Source organism: Halichoerus grypus, chromosome 12 (genome assembly GCF_964656455.1).
Source record: "Halichoerus grypus chromosome 12, mHalGry1.hap1.1, whole genome shotgun sequence".
Taxonomy (NCBI): domain Eukaryota; kingdom Metazoa; phylum Chordata; class Mammalia; order Carnivora; family Phocidae; genus Halichoerus; species Halichoerus grypus.
In genome coordinates, this window is record NC_135723.1 from 25,921,153 (window position 1) to 25,937,506 (window position 16,354).

General features: G+C 37.8%; 1 protein-coding gene across 2 annotated transcripts in view; it reads right to left on the reverse strand.

Moving 5' to 3' along the window:
• Window positions 1-16,354, reverse strand: part of SEMA3C (semaphorin 3C) — a 179,269-nt gene that overhangs the window by 126,185 nt on the left and 36,730 nt on the right. The gene's annotated exons all lie outside the window — the stretch shown is intronic.

Here is a 16,354-nt window from a genome sequence, read left to right on the forward strand (position 1 = left end):
TTATCCCCTGGATTGCCTAACTTTGTGTTTTGCATATAGTAAGTACTAATTAAGTATCTTTTTAATAACATTTACCTAACAATTGGGATGAAATAATTTACATATTATTATAACAGGTTAAAGATTCCAAAGTGTTTTCAGATATATTTCCTCAATAATTTGCATAAAAGTCTATGATGCAGACCATAGATTCAACTCGCATATAAGGAAACTGATTCTCGGCAAATTAAGTAATTTGTCAAGATTATATAACTAGATGGTGATATCCAGTCCCGAGATTAAAGAAAGACTGTCTTCTGAGGAGTTTAGTGTTTTGTCTATGATATTATGGTCAAAATTAAAATTAAAACAAGTTTCTTTTGCACAACGAAAACCTCACTTTAAGAAGTTTCTTGGGGGGTGCCGGGGTGGCTCAGTTGGTTAAGCATCTGCCTTTGGCTCAGGTCATGATCCCAGGGTCCTGGGATTGAGCCCCACATCAAGATCCCTGCTCAGCAGGGAGTCTGCTTCTCCCTCTCCCTCTCTCCCTCTGTGTGCTCGCTCACTCTCTCTCTAATAAATAAATTAATTAATTAAAAAAAAAGAAGTTTCTTGGTTTAAAAAAAGATCTGGAATGAAATCTTCTAACACAATTATTTTTACATCTTATTTTTCACAGTTGTTTAAGAAGTAGTCATGTCACCCGGTTAAAGTGTGGTTTATCAGTAAATTCCATGATGCCTATGCATAATTATAATCAACACTCCTGCAAGGTGCTGGGGCAGCTGGAGAAGGTGTTTGTTTTTACTGAAAACTATCTGTGCATTCTGAAGAAACAAATATTAACTTGGTGTTGAAGGAGCTCATTCTTAGAGCTTTTTACAACTCAGTAGTAATTTTATTTTAAATACTCAAATATGAAGCATGAAAATATATGGAACCTTCATTTGCACTTGCAGACACTGCATTTCTAACATAAGATTTCTATGGTAGAAATACTGAGCAAGAATATAAACTTTGCAAAAAAGTAAGTTCTCATGCTGATATAGCTTAAAAGCTGACCTATTTGCCAACTAGATATGCTTAGAGAGAATGCAGAGAGCAATGTGAGGCTGAAATTGTGGAAACAATGAAGCTTGTGAACCAACAAAGATGAGCAAGTTTTAGATAAGCAGAAAAAAGTGAGAGAATTCCAGGGAAGGAGTCCTGTTGGAATGCCTATTGGAGGAATGCCTATTTGGAAAGCATTTATTTGTTAATACATGAAATAAACAACCAATTACCAATTTAACATACCATTATGGGAATCCATAATAATACCTTCTGATTAGTGGTTATCGGAAAATATTTTGAAATAAATAAAATATTTCTTGTCAAACAAAGAGAAGATACATTTATGTTGGTGTATACACAAGGCAATTTTTAAATATTGGGACCCACCTCCTGATAAAAGTGGCAATATTTCCAAGTATAACGATATGAAAATCACTAATAAAAATGATTTTGTGAAGTTAGCCCTGTTCTTACTTTTGTCTACGTGTTGAATCAATTGACCTCCCCATGTTTCCCTTGTCTCATCACAGGTGCTTTGTGAAATTTTGTGAATTTTGCTAGTACAGGTAGGAGTCATGTGGTGATGCTGAAACCAAGGAGGAAAATGAGGGCGCAAAGTAGCATTATGATGTTAGGAGCATATTTATCATTTCTTTACATATCATATTACATATATATATATATATATATATATATATATATATATATATAACACACACACACACACACACACACACACAGACAAACAAGTTAACCTTCTCCCTGTAGAAGACATCATGAGAGGGAAGCACTCCATCCCCTAGAGACTAAGTATGTAATGCAAATGAATGAAGCAGGCCAGGAGATGTTACAAACGGATGGTCAGTAGGAACTGAGCCTTGGTCTCAGGGCTGGGATAACAGGAAGACATGATAAGAGCAGTGGGAAGTGAGAAGTGCATGGCGCTGTCTGAAGGGGGTTGCTATTTCTCAGCTACTCTGGTCTCTGTACGGGCAGATTTTCCAGTTTTGCAAGAGAAGCAGATATTTTAATTTTTATTATGAAATCTTGCAATTTAAAAACGTTGACAACTATTCCATTTTCTTCACACTGCGTATGTAGGTCGAGCTATACATGCCTGTGGGTCAATCTGGCCTGCAGGCAGCAATCTGGGACTTCTGAAATAGAAAACACTGCACTTCTCTCTTCCAGTGAAGACAAACAAAACAAATGACAGACTTGAGGCAGCGCCAGGAACAGCAAATACTCCTTCCCTTCCTAGCTCCCTCCCTTATATTTTAAAACACTGAGTATTAATATCTGTATTCATTAGTCATGTATTTGTAACCAGCTGATGACCATATATTTTCCTTTTTCTGGAGGCAAAGACTATTGATGACATTTATAGGATGATGTCAAAATCTGTTATTTGGGTTAGAGGGAAGTGAAGTGACTGTAATCTGGATAATCTGGGGAAATTCCACACCCAGCAAGCAGATTGCAGGAACCTACAGCTATGTCTGAGTGGGTCCACAGCCTGCTATTGTGGCCAGTCCAGGTGTCAGAAAAGGAACTAGAACAAACAACCGACAACATTTCGGAAGACAATTTATCAGTAAATTGGGAATTACCCATATCAAAGGCATAACAAGCTTATCTTGTCAAAGCAAAAGCTATATTATAACACTAACATAGACATTTATAATTAGGAAAGACTATTTACTATTCCCCAAACCTAACGTAATGGTATTTTGAAGAGCATAAAATGCCCTGCATTATCTCAAAGGAATAAATTATGAGCAACTACAATTGTAACTACAATAAGGAGAGTGGAGATTTTTCAAAAGGGTATTTTCATATAAAATCCTGGTGTTACAACTGAGTGCAATTTTTAGTAACTTAGATGAATGAACTAGAATGCCACCCTCCCCCTCTCACACACAGATCTGGCAATGCTGTCGGTAATCACATGATTTAATGTTCATAATTAACTGTAATTAACTAGCAAAATGTTAATGAAAGTATGTTTTCTAGCAGCAAAGAAAATCAGCATCTCATTACAAGACCAGCAGAGAGCCTTTGATGTATAAACCTACTTGTTTATAGATTAGTTCTTAAATGTTAAAAGCACGAATTTTCTGTGTAACTTTTAACAGGTATAGCCACATAAAAGCTCTCACAGAAGTAAAAATGTGCAGTAGGTGATGTTTTTCTGCACAGCCATTTCTCATTCCCATTTCTACATTCTTCTTCTTTGCCTTTCCAGATCCCACAGCAGAGCCCTTCCAGCAGGGTTGGATTTGTATTTATTGATATTCTCCGTGCCAGGCACCGTGGCAGGAGGAAAGTGAATCAGAGGAGCCACGATATGTTTTTGATTAATATGTTTTCCTCCTGTTGGTATTTAAAAGTCATAGAATTTATTGCTAGATGTATTAGTTTCTTCCCCAAACCAGTGTCTCCTTTTCCGTAAAGCACTATTCACTTAATAGCCTCTTTCCAGTTTCTGGGATTCAGATATCAGTATCATCCCTGACCCCTTAGCGCCCCCCTCCCCCACCCCAACTCAGAAAGGGCTTGTGTCCTATGGGATCTAATCCTGAGATCTCCTCATCTGTAACTCCAACTTCAGGTTCCTTCCCTTTCCGGCTACTTTCTCAAACTTGACTCTCTTTTGGCACTACTTCTTCCTTGACCTTGTCACCAAAGATGACTTTCTTACAGAAGAGAGAACAGATGATCAAAAACTCCCACGCTCAGAAATTTCCCTCCTCCCTCTTCCTTGCAGAGCCAAAGCCCAGCTTGTAACTTGGAGAGTTCTGTGTTCTCCATGCTGTTTCTGAGCTGCTTCTCCCAGACTACGTTATTACTGCACCGTCTCTTATCCGGTATGAAGCACTATGCACTCCTCAGTATGGAAACAGGCTCGATCAGTGCCTTCTTTTCCTACTAGGAATTACCTTGTCCCACCTGAGTAGCATGACAATGCCATTCTAATGTGCCCAAAGTCCACCCAGAAAGCTCCTTTCCCTTCCATGTCTTGTTTGATGCCACTAATCAAAACTGTCATCTTCCTCTTCCATTATTCCATAGCACCTCTGGAGATGCTTCCATTAAAGCTCTCTGCAGAGTTTATATTATATTTTCTTTTCCCATTCGACTGGAAACTGACTGAGACTAAGGATCTTATTAATTTTTTAGAAGTCATGATTTATTCCTTTCCCTCAGCACATGCATTTGTTAAATAGATTCTCTCCCTTTTAATTGAACTAAAGCAAGGCTTTTATTTTTAGATTGGGAAACCGAAGTTTCAACATGCTAACTGACTTAAGAGTTTCTTGGCCATGTAGCTGTAAAGCTAGTCCTCCTTGACACCCAGCCTGCTCTGCTACCCACTCTGCCAAAGCAATAAACACTAAAGCTGCCAAAGGACGCGCCGTGGGTTAGGGGCTGTTTTAATTATTTTTACATGTGTTATTTAATTCTCGCAACGACACTCTAGAAATCTCCATTTTACAAACACAGAAACTGAAGCAAAGAGATGTTCAACTTCTCGTGCAAGGATCATGTAGCTAATATAACATGAAGTCAGAATTAAATACAGGAGTTTGGTACCCAAGCCCCAATTCTTAATGTTGTCTTTGAGATTTGTATTTTAAAAGAGCACAGCAGAAAGAGACACTTTAAAGAATGTCTCTTTAATGGTAGAGTTTAGACACTCATGCCCCTGGGTGGGAGAGAGAAAGACCTCCCCTAGGGCCCTTCAGATCACACCACAGATACCACACCTCCTTGCTTTATATTAACTGCTTGCCTTGGAGGGATATGTGTATTTTTGCCTGAGTGAGTTCAGACTTTAATACTGGCCACCTTTAATTTATGTTGCTCTATAAAAGTCAACATGAGTTTCTGGCTGTAAATTTGTCATGCCTTACTAACGAACTAAATTGTGTTCTCTGTCCATGTTCCATTTAAATTGATGTGACCTCATTCATTAGCACAAATGTATTTATAGCTGTAAGAAACATACAAGGGTTTCACAAACTTCCGCCCCCCCAAAAAGCCAAGGGGGGAGTCAGTGGAAGAGTTGGTAAAGATGGATGGGAAAAGGAAGACAAATTTAACTGTCACTATAGGATCATTTTTCCAGTACCCAGCTTTTATCCTGTTACTTTCCCATTTGGAAAGCTTAATTTTTTCTGCATTAGCGGCATGATCAGTTTTACAATGCTGCCTTGTATGCAAAGCTTCCTACAGAGCTGGCTCAGACCTATCCTAAGAGTAACTCTCCTTCAAACCCCTCTTGTTCATACATTAATTCACCTGTTCTCACGTTGACTAAGTGTCTATAATGCTTCAGGTACCGTTCCAGGTGCTGAAGGATGTTAAAGTGGTGAATATGACAAAGTCTCTGCCCACACAGTGTTGTTTTTTTGTTTTTTTTTTAAAGATTTTATTTATTTATTTGACAGAGAGAGACAGCGAGAGAGGGAACACAAGCAGGGGGAGTGGGAAAGGGAGAAGCAGGCTTCCTGCCAAGCAGGGAGCCCGACGCGGGGCTCGATCCCAGGACCCCGGGATCATGACCTGAGCCGAAGGCAGTCGCTTAACCAACTGAGCCACCCAGGTGCCCCATCACACAGTGCTTTTATTTTAGTAAAAGAAACAAGTAAATAAGAGGTGATTTCAGTGTTTGATGCCGATCTGAAAAGCAACTCTCAAAATTTGGGGTCTCAAGACCCCTTTGCACACTTACAAAGGATTATGTACCTCAAAGAACCTGTTTTGGTCTTATGTTTAGTGATTGTTACAATAGAAGTTAAAATGGAGGAAAAGTTTAAATATGCATTAACATATTAAAAATAACCATAAAAACATAAATGATGTGATTTTATGAAAATACCTATATTTTCAAAGTAAAAAATTAGAGTGGCAATGTTTTACTTTTTTTTTTTTTTAGATCTTTCTAGTATCTGGCTTAATAGAAGAGACCTGAATTTTCATATCTTCTGAATTCAGTCTGCAATACCACATGTCATATAATTTCTAGAACACTTCACTATACAGTCATGAAATAATGAGTGAAAAAAAAGAAAGCTACATCTTATTCTCTAATAAAACTAATTTTGACCTTGTGGACCCCCCTGATGGATCTTGGGGCCTTCAGGGGTCCCTTGACCACACTTTGAGAACCACTGGTATAAGGGAAAGAAACAAAAGTCAAGGAGTGGGGTAGGAATTTTAGATAGGGGTCAGGAAATACCACTCTGAGGAAGTGAAAGCTGAGCCGAGGTTTGAAGAATGAGAAGGGCCCGAAACAACCGGAGGCATATAGAAAACCAAACACACAAACAACCCAGAGTAGGGAAGAGCTAAAAAAAAAATTTGAGAACCTGAAAGGAGGTCACTGCGGTGAGAATGTGGTGAGCAGGGGAAAGGGTGCTATGAACTGTGGTTGCACAGCGAGGCACAGCCAGACTGAGCAGGGCAGAGGTCATGAACGAGTGGCTTGTGGTTCTGATCTGGACATCTGTCTTACAGATGTATTCTGTCTGCACAGTGCCTTTTTTTTTTTACTATTCTTATTGAGACAAATATTTTTAAATGGGAATTTCATATAAAAATTTGTACTTCTGGGTTCTCCTAAATAGACCAGAGCACCAGGCAACAGCAGGGCTATTTCCATGTGGGGCAGCACCCTACTGCATGAGAGGGAGCCACAGTCCCCACCACTCCTTATCGTCCCCTCAAAAGTGAAGCCCTCTCTGCTTCCATTCATCTAGGCCTGTTTCACTTATTAAAGTTATCTTCCACGTGCCACAGGCATGTGGTATGTGCAAGACCTCTAACAAAGGACTCACTGGCTTTGTAGCATTTGGCTTTTACTTCCAAGTGAGATGGGAAATCCCTGAATTATGGTATGTTAAATGCTCTCATTTATGTCTTTAAAAGATAACCAGTTGTTCTCTGGAAAACAGATTGTAAGGGGCAAGAGTGGAAGCTCCTGCTGAAACGCTCACCCCCTGCGTCTCCTCCAGCCCTCAGGTACATCACGAACTGTCTTTTCTCCTGCCTTTCCCAACAAGAATGTCCTTCCCCCAACTCACACCTCACCTCACCTTTTCTTCCTCCGAGATCCACCTCAAGGCCCCCTCCTCAGAGTGGAGATGTGGGTGGGAGGTATTCCCAGAACACAATCACCTCCTGAGGCTCTTATAGTACCCTTGTTTACCCTAAGACATTATAATCCATGGTTTTAGACCTCTTCACAATCACAACATTCTTATCAATGAGACTGTGAATTCCTTGAGGACCTGAACTTACCTCTCCACTTGTCCTACTATCTGGAACTGACTGCTCCTACCAACCCCGAGAAAAATCACAACAACTAGCCGTGGTGTTTACAGCATTTACAATTCCTGAGGTGCTTTCCTCATGCTGTCTAGGCTCCCATGATGTCTTGTTCAGTGGTTGACTGATCAGGATAGGCAGAACTTTGAGAAATGACCAGAATTACATGTACATTATAAGCAACTGCTTTTATACCACAGGTACTCCCTTGTTCTATGTATTATTTAAAAGACCATGGGCAAGTTATTGAACTTCTCTTTTAGTCTCCTCATCTGTAAAATGTAGTTATAATAAATAGCACCTCGTTCACGGGCTGTTAGGAAGATTAAATGAGCTAATACATACACCATGTTCAGTTCTATTAACTATCATTAGCAGCATAGCTTCCAGATGCTTGTCCTTGTATGTAAGAGAAATGTCTGTGCTATTCATAAATCAGAAAAAAATTTTGACATTTTTACAAAGTCCTCCTCACTAAATGGCATATGGAAGAATACTTTCACAATATCAATTTTTTACTAAAAAAATTTTCAGCACCCTCAGAAAATATATATTATTATAATATACTTTATATATCATGCATTATATATATTACCTAATTGCTTAATATATGTTACTATATATTACTAGATATATAATATACATTACTTAAAAGACACCTTTCTGGGGAGAAATTTATGATTAGTCAATTTATACATTAATAATTTCTCTAATGATTTATTTTTTTACTAACTTTGGAATTTCAGATTTTCTCACAATACCTGTTTCCAGTATCAAGCTCCATAATCTTTATAGCTGCTACCACCCTACACGGGTGGGTTGAGTGTTGTAAAGAAATACAGAAGGCTGCATAGAAGAAGTGAAATGATTAAGAACAGCGACTCTGGAACCAGATGACTTGGCTGGGGTCCTGGATCTACCGCTTGTTTTCTATCATAACTAACCTCTTTGTGTCTCATTCACCCCATCTATAAATTGGGGCTAATAACAATATCTAACCTGTATAGGGTTGTTTCAGATTAAGTGAGTTTTGGTGGTAATGTATGATTTATGTCCCAAAATATAAGAGAGAATTATTAAATTATTTAGCAAACAACTACGTGAAAATGATACTGCTTTTAAGTCGTTAAAAATATTTTTAAAAATCATTTTGATAATTAAAAAGCCCCTTCCTGCAACATAAATGAAAGCCATTTGATAATATTTGAAACAGGCCACATTGAAAGTCCCACAAATTTTTAAATTTCTTTGTCAATGTGATTTGTCACATGCAAAATACTTATTCATAAAGCAGCGTGAAAACACTTGTCAGTAAAACAAAAATGCTGCTGGTCTCCAAAAGCTCTCATTTCTTTGCTCTTTCCATCATTGCATTGCTCCCAGCAGTTCCCGGGGAATTGCTTTCAGGGTCACACCAAACTAGACCCAAGAGATTGCAATAATTACATCCCAGTGGTGTTGACATTCAGCTTTGTCCCACAAGCTGCCGAGGACGGGCAGGGCGCCATCTGTCATGTTAGATGGCCACTAGCTAGCTATAAGTGATGAAGATTACTTTTCTGACATGCTACAGTTTGCTTCTGAGCCAACCTTGTAAAGTTTGAAGCAATTAGAGTTATTTTGGCAAAAGATCATAGCAAGATTGTGAGTATACATTGAAAATACATAGTTACAAAATTTGGAGCACAGTATCACAAGAAACATGCATAGGTCCCTCTTAATTACACTACAAACTTTCTTTACAGTGGTTACCATATATTTTTAACAAGTATCCTAATTTATTATGTATTCCAAGATATGATATTTGTTAGTCATGCCCTACTGAAGTCTTCAAATTTGGAATGTTTTGCCTCATTCTCCTCCAACTGCCAAGCTCTTTGTAGGCTGAAGTTCTTTAACTTCAACAGAACACTCTCTTCCATACTGAAAGATTATTTTTTAAATCCCTGTAAATATCAATCTAAAGTGTGATTTTAATGATCATATACTCCATCACCTAATCTTGTCTCAATGTTTTCATGCCATTTGGTGATAACAGCCACTGATACTTCAAAAAGTATTTTAACTACATTTTTCCTTAAATATACTTATTAGTTGATGGATGGAAATAAAGAAATTATATTCACCCCAACAATTTCCTCTTTTCTTAAAAAGTTTTAGTAAATATATAATTTAAGTATGTATTTTCCTATCTAGTCTTTTGTTCTGTATTGATAATTGATTATAATGGAGTATTTTGTACTTTAAAAAGATTTTCCCAAATTAACTTTTCTGCAAACTTTGCAGAATGTAAGAGATAATTTATGATGTGTGAGATTTGATGTAGTACAGTTAGAAGCAATATGACTGAAAGAAGGCAAAATTCCTCTCAATGGATCCTATGTACTAAATTCCCACTCAGGGTGAAATTATTTCTTTCAACCTAAATCACACTTTTGGTTAGAGTTCTGTAATGACAAGTTTAAAATTTATAACTTCATTCAAATTTAATTACTTTTTATGATTACAGCCTCTTCCATTAATGTGAATTTTATTTTCACAATGGAATTTATTATATTTCCTTCAAGTTCTATAGAATAAAAATGAATATAATTTCACAAAAATTGACATTGAAACACTGAAGTAATTTAGGGAATTTTATGCTGTAAGCTATAAAGGACAAGGTAATTGATTATATGGGAGGAATGCAGGGAGTGAAAAAGGAATCAACAATGGTGCCCATGACGGCAAATTTTCCATATGACACTATGGTAACGGGTACATGTCATTATATATTTGTATGAACTCTTAGAATGTACAATATCAAGAGTGAACCTTGACATAAACTACGGAGTTTGGGTGATTATGATGTGCCAATGTAGGGTTGTCAATTGTACAAATGTACCACTCTGGTGGGGGAGGTTGATAATGGAGGCTGTTTATGTGTCAGAGTAGAAGGTTTATGGGGAAATCTGTACCTTACTCTCAATTTTGCTGTAAACCTAAAACTGCTCTAATAATGATGATGATAATAATAATAATAATTATAACAACAATAATAAAAATGGTACTCAAGTTCCTAGCTTGGGCCCTGGGATATATAGGTTGTCATTTACTAGGTACAGAAGGAAGAGAAAGGAATTTGGGGGGAGGAATCGGTGTTCAGAGTTAGACGTCTTGAGTTGCAGAGCACCTATTGGATGTGGATGTTCACGTAGGTGTCTGGTACACAGTTGTCTATAAGAGCCTTGAGTTCAAGGGAGACCTCAACTGGAGATATATCTGGAAAGGATTGTAGCATGAAGATGGTGAGAGGAAGCCTTGCCAGGGAATGAGATTGCCTAGAGTATGGAGTGTGACCTCAGGGACACTGATGTTTATAGAGTAGGCACAAAAGGAAGGATTTGAAATGATTAGAAAGAAATTACCATGGAGGTGGGAAATGACTTGAAAGAATAGTGTCATTAAAGAATATTTTCAAGGAGAAAAGTGGCCCAAAGTGTCAAATGTTATAAAGAGATCAAATCAGATAAGAAGTGAAAAGTAGCCTAAAGTAGCAATAGAGACTGGTGACCCTTCAGTGAAGTAATGGGGAAGAATCCCAACTGCAGAGCCTAACAGGGAGGAGACAACATGCAAACAGCAAGTACAGAAATGCATCCAAAGAACCTGGTACTGAACAAGAGAAGCAGATAAATAGTGCAAAAACAAAAACAAACAAACAAAAAAACTGGACCTAGAAAGGGATTTTTTTAATGATGAGAGACCTCTGAGCAGAATGCATTAATGGAAATGGTCATTTAAGCAGGACTGGTTGGAGATACAGGACAGGGACAGTAAGTGATGGAACACTTCCAGTCCCTTCACAGACAAAGTACATGGAGTTCCAGAGCACAGGGAATCAGAAAGAGGGACACTTGGTTCTTTTCAGTCAGGAGGGCCAGAGGCAGAGAGAGATGTGGATGCAGTAAGATTGCAGGCACCTGATTGTGCTCTCAAGATGCTGCTCAAGAAAGGCGAGGCAAAGAAGCAAAAAATCCAAACACATGTAACACTTTGTGAAAACACTTTCCAGGCCATTCATTAAATTATGCATGGAATTTTAGCTACTCCATACCTTGGCTTATGCTATGAACTCTTCTCTTTGTATATATAGTTTTCTTTTACTTTTTTTTTTTTTGAGCTAAAGCCATATGTAAAACACAAATGTGGAATAAGAATAAAGGAGACATCTCAGGAAACAAACTGAGGGTTGCTGGAGTGGGGGTGGGGTGGGAGGGATGGGGTGACTGGGTGATGGACACTGGGGAGGGTATGTGTTCTGGTAAGCGCTGTGAATTGTGCAAGATTGTTGAATCTCAGATCTGTACCTCTGAAACAAATAATGCAATATATGTTAAGAAAGAAAAAAAGAAGAAGAAGAATGTAGCAGGAGGGGAAGAATGAAGGGGGGGAAATCGGAGGGGGAGAAGAACCATGAGAGACGATGGACTCTGAAAAACAAACTGAGGGTTCTAGAGGGGAGGGGGTTGGGAGGATGGGTTAGCCTGGTGATGGGTATTGAGGAGGGCACGTTCTGCATGGAGCACTGGGTGTTATGCACAAACAATGAATCATGGAACACTATATCTAAAACTAATGATGTAATGTATGGGGATTAACATAACAATAAAAAAATTAAAAAAAAAAAAAAAAGAATAAAGGAGACAAACCACAAAGAGGTTAACTGCTATATAAAATGAGTTTGGACACATAGCCAAACCGAATCCAGGATGACCTTGAGTCAAAAGTCAATAAGGCTTCTCTATCCAATTTACAGAACATCCCATTCTTCTCTTTGTAGTAGGTTCATCATGGTACTGTGCTAAGATCTGCACCAACCCTGCATTCAGACCAATATCGTTTTGACTTTATCCCCTGCTGCTCTCTCACTCACTCTGCTTCGGCCACACTGTCCTTCTTTCTGGGATATGCCAGGAATGCTCCCTCACAGCTTTGGCCCTTTGCTTTGGTTCTTTGCTCCATCTGGAATGCTCTTCCCATAGATATCCCCTTGATTATCGCTCTTCTCCTTCAAATCTCTGCTCAGACTCAGGCTCAAGAAGGCCTACGCTGGTTGCCACATAATACCACAGTCTGCCCTGCCTTCAGCCCTGTAGAACACCATTATCCTACTCTATGTCTTCTTTTCCATAATACTTATCACAGTCTAAGACACTGATTATTTGTCATATTTAGTGTTTTTTTTTTTTTATGTCTCCTTCCACAAGGATATAAGGTCCACTATGGTTGGGGCATTTGTGCTTTTCAATGATATTCTGAGCACTTAGAATAGTATCTGGCACATAATAAGCACTAATAACTATTTGTGTTCCATGAATAAATGAATTTGAATGACGTTGTGATTTATTATGTTTAAAAATCATACTGGCTGCTTATCTTAGAAATACATGTTACATAATTTACGGAAATCTTCCCAAAGATCTGTGTCCTTTAGTGTATTTGGGGGAGAAATGCAATTGAAATGTTCACTCTTACCTGCACTTATAAATAATGCCCTTATCCAAAAGTAGATCATACTACAACAAGAAATAAATCAGCTTGTCCTTTAGGGGAGCCTCTTGCATTGTAAATATTCAGTAATAATCATTGTTATGGAATTATAACTTTGATGACAAATAGCTAAAGTTAATTTGATTGCTAGGATCTACAATGGTGTTTCTGATAAAGAATTATCTTCTGGGGGTGCCTGGGTGGCTCAGTCAGTTAAACGTCTGCCTTGGGCTCAGGTCATGATCCCAGGGTCCTGGGATCAAGTCCCACATCGGGCTCCTTGCTTGGCAGGGAGTCTGCTTCTCCCTCTGCCTCCGCTCCTCCTGCTTGTGCTTTCTTTCTCACTATCTTTCTCTCTCTCTGTCAAATAAATAAATAAAATCTTAAAAAAAAAAAAAAAGAAAAAAAGAATGATCTTCTACCAAAAATTTCATTCCTGAGTGTTATTCTTGTCTCCTGGGAAAGGAGACACACACACTCACTCACCCAAGTTTATCAATTATTTTACCCAAGAAGTCAACAAGACTAACATGATTTTTCTTCCAAAGGAAACTTAACTATTGCTCTATCTATAGTTTCTTAGCTACTTTTGTATCATTTTTTATATTCAGAAACAACCTGTAAGATACGCTTTATGCTGTGCTTTACGATGAAGTCATTTTTTTTTTTTTTTTTACCACAAACGTAACAACACCAGCTTCCAAGAAAGTAGGTTGATACTTCTCTAAGCACACTCTGAGTTTTATCCAGTGCTTATAAGAAATAATAGACAAGTTTTGGCACCACTGAAAGAGTTTTGCATATGTAATTGATTAGGAAACTGAATGCTACAATTGCTACATTCTTCCCAGAGCTTATCTTTTGTAGTATGGAAAAATCAAACCTCTCCAACATGTGGTGTTTATCTTAGTAATCATGGAAACTATTATCTGCATTTACAATTGGCTTCATAGCACCAGCAGCAATGAGTTGAAATAAGGTTAGAGAATTAGATTCATACTGTTCCTTGTTCAGATAACCAATGACTAAGGCTGAAAACCTCTAATCAGCCAGTGCACTAACATGATGACAGTGTGAGGGGAAAATGTCAAGCCAATAAAGTTTGTAGTGACAAAGAAGGCTTGCTGAAAATCATAAAAGGCTGAGGAAGTTCATCCATATAGGGATGCAAATATCATTTATGAGGGAAAAATCATGAAATAAAGTACCCATGTGATTCTGTTGATTTAATCTAATAATAAATATTTTGGAATGCACTATATTTAAGTAAGACATAAATATATCAGTAAGAGGAAAAAGAGTAGCATATAGAAACATGTAGGCACACAAGAAGGGCCTGCGTTCTTTTAAGTGTCATGTATGCAGTTCAAAATTTACAATGATCATATGAAAAGGAACCTCAATCACAGTGGACTTTAGTCATTATAACTGACAGTATAGATTACTACACCTAGTTCCCCAAATGCTATGATTCAATACTGTATGGATTAGACCACTAAAATGTCCCCCTACAAGACTCAAATAACCTCAATTTGTAAAATGAGATGTGTTAATCCTATCTATGAACACAGTCCTTATTTCCTGGGAGGTACGTTATTGGCCTGAAATGCAATACACCTTCTGGCAGTTTTAGTTTCTCAGAGGCTGGATTGTTGCAAGAGCTTTGAATCACTGTAGAGCATTGAGTGAAACCTCAAAGTACACTCTGAAATTTTTAGAAAATGCATTTTTTTCTGATATTTTACATGTCAACTATGCCTCATATAATTTACATATTGGCTAGAATGAAATCATATAAAAAACAAGCCACTAGTAGAGCTCCTGACTCATAGTAGGGCATTCACTGAACATTCGGTGACTTGTTAAGTACTAATGTCAATGAAACATTTCATCTCCAACAGGCACATTAGAAGCCAGATTAGTATTGGCTTCCCCCTTGAGGAGCCACGATTACCTCATGTCTCACTTCAAACAATTTATTTTTCTTGTATGCATGGCTGAGTTCAAGAGTTCTTTCCTTGTTTAAATTGGATATATTCTTTGTTCCTTTTTTTTTTTGTATAAGTCCTGTAATACAGTAAGGACATCCAATAGAAGTCTCAGAGTTATCTGGAAAATTTTTATACATAAATGTTTCATTTGGAGAGTTTCCACATGAAAAAATGGATATGAACATATGAAAATTTAAAAAAAGAAAAGGTCCTGAAGAGGAGGCTCCTATTAGAAAGTGGCATTCACCTAAACTCATGTATAAAGCAGAAGGAATAGATTAAAAGAATGAGGATCCCACGGCGTGACATTCCATACCAGACTCTGAGAAAACTAGAAGTTCTCTTCCATCAGGTAAGTTAGTGTAAATGACCTCTTTCACATTTTACTATTATAATACTCTATATATTTTCTCTCAAATGTTTGTTAATATGCCACAGCCCTCCCTATATGTAATGCTTTTCATAGTTAGCAATCAATACAAAATGTACAAATCAGGAAATGTTAAATCTAACAAATCAACAGCCTTTTTCCAAAATTAAAAGACAGGTTGAGTCTGCCTAAGCACATTACAGCATACACAGAATTTAGATTTGGTTCCAAATCTCAGAGGGCAGAAGCACACACCTTAGCACTAAGGCCCTCTTGTTCCAAATCACAAAGAGCAGAACTAGGCCCAGGCAGATCTGTGTCTGGACTCTGCCTGATCTGGGATAGTTTCAAACTGAATCAGAGGCAGCTCATTTGGACTTTCAAATAAAAGTAATTGTATAATCCAGTAGAATAAACTTCTAAAGGAAAAATCTGGTTTTAACTCTCATTACATGAACTTTTGAGAAGAGGCTGTTCATTTCTCTAGTAGTCTTTGCACACTCAGACATAAGGTCTCTCACCCTCTCCTTGGAGTGACATTTTGTCTTTTTGTCCTATGACTCATGCATGCTTCTTGCTGTTCTCCCCACCGCCCCCACCCCCGGACACAAATAAAGGCTTACAATTTGCCCTAAGATATGCTTCAGAAGCAGCTTTACAGTGATTCACTTCTCTGTGGTCCTTCATAGTATTAAAGCATACCCTTAAATCATGAGGAAAAGACCAAAGATGCCATTACAAATGAATTCATACCATCAATTAACCATAATTTGCAAGAATCATCACTCATCTTTCATTTTCACTTGGTAGTCATGATTTCCTACAAGAAATGTTTCCAGAATCCACACTAAGTGTGAGGCACTGTGGTAAATGCAAGAGGTTGTACCCTAGTCTGGGTTAAAGTCAGTATCATGGCCACTTTGTGAGCAGAAATTCCATTTCAATAAAAAAACAACATCTGCTATGTTAAACTGCCCTCTCCAATTGAATTTTAATACTTCTTAATTAATCTATTAGTAAGTTTCCTTGACTTTACAGTCATAAAAAAGTTCTAAGCAAAAGAAATGTATCCCTGATTTTATATATGAACATATCTCAG